This window comes from Microcebus murinus, unplaced genomic scaffold (assembly GCF_040939455.1).
Source record: "Microcebus murinus isolate Inina unplaced genomic scaffold, M.murinus_Inina_mat1.0 scaf017_hap2_Mmur4.0, whole genome shotgun sequence".
Taxonomy (NCBI): domain Eukaryota; kingdom Metazoa; phylum Chordata; class Mammalia; order Primates; family Cheirogaleidae; genus Microcebus; species Microcebus murinus.
The window spans coordinates 119,606-120,474 of NW_027438963.1; the positions used below are offsets into that span (position 1 = coordinate 119,606).

The 869-nt window shown below is 57.9% G+C and overlaps 1 pseudogene; it reads left to right on the forward strand.

The window, feature by feature from the left end:
* LOC142867530 (uncharacterized) lies at positions 1 to 119 on the forward strand (annotated as a pseudogene).
* The last annotated feature ends 750 nt before the right edge of the window (positions 120 to 869 follow it).

An 869-nucleotide genomic window follows, 5' to 3' on the forward strand; every position in this document is an offset into this window, starting at 1 on the left:
GTCCACGGCCACACCACCCCGAACGCGCCCGATCCCGTCTGGTCTCGGAAGCTAAGCAGGGTCGGGCCTGGTTAGAACTTGGATGGGAGACCGCCCGGGAATACCGGGTGCCGTAGGCTTCTTCTTTTTTTTTTTTGCCTCTGGTTCTGTCGCGTTTCTGGGAGTGCGGGGGCGGCCCGGGGTGGGGGTGACCCCCACCCTCGGCGCCCGCCGCGGTGCCTGGCGCCCCAGCCCGCACCGTGGGGCCTCCTCTTGTCCCGAGCCGTGACACCGCCGCCACGCGGCAGCATGCCTGGCTTCTGGACTGTCAGGTCTCAGACCAAAGGTCTGCTCTGTGGGAGCCGACACGCTGGAGGAAACCTTGAGAGTCTGAGAGGGGAGGGAGTTCCAGAAGAAGGCCAGGATGTCATTTTGAGGGAGTATGTGACCAGAACTCCTCCCGTTGCTTTTGGGGTTCTATGGGCTACACGTAGGAATCTTTGGTGGTGGCACCTGATGTTCGGGGATCCGGAGTCACACCCAGACCTGCTCCACAGGCCTCCTTTTACTTTTCTCTTCGGATTCATTTTTTTTTTTTTTTTTTGAGACAGAGTCTCGGTTTGTTGCCCAGGCTAGAGTGAGTGCCGTGGCGTCAGCCTAGCTCACAGCAACTTCAAACTCCTGGGCTCGAGTGATCCTTCTGCCTCAGCCTCCCGGGTAGCTGGGACTGCAGGCATGCGCCACCATGCCCCGCTAATTTTTTATATATATATCAGTTGGCCAATTAATTTCTTTCTATTTATAGTAGAGACGGGGTCTCGCTCTTGCTCAGGCTGGTTTTGAACTCCTGACCTTGAGCAATCCGCCCGCCTCGGCCTCCCAAGAGCTAG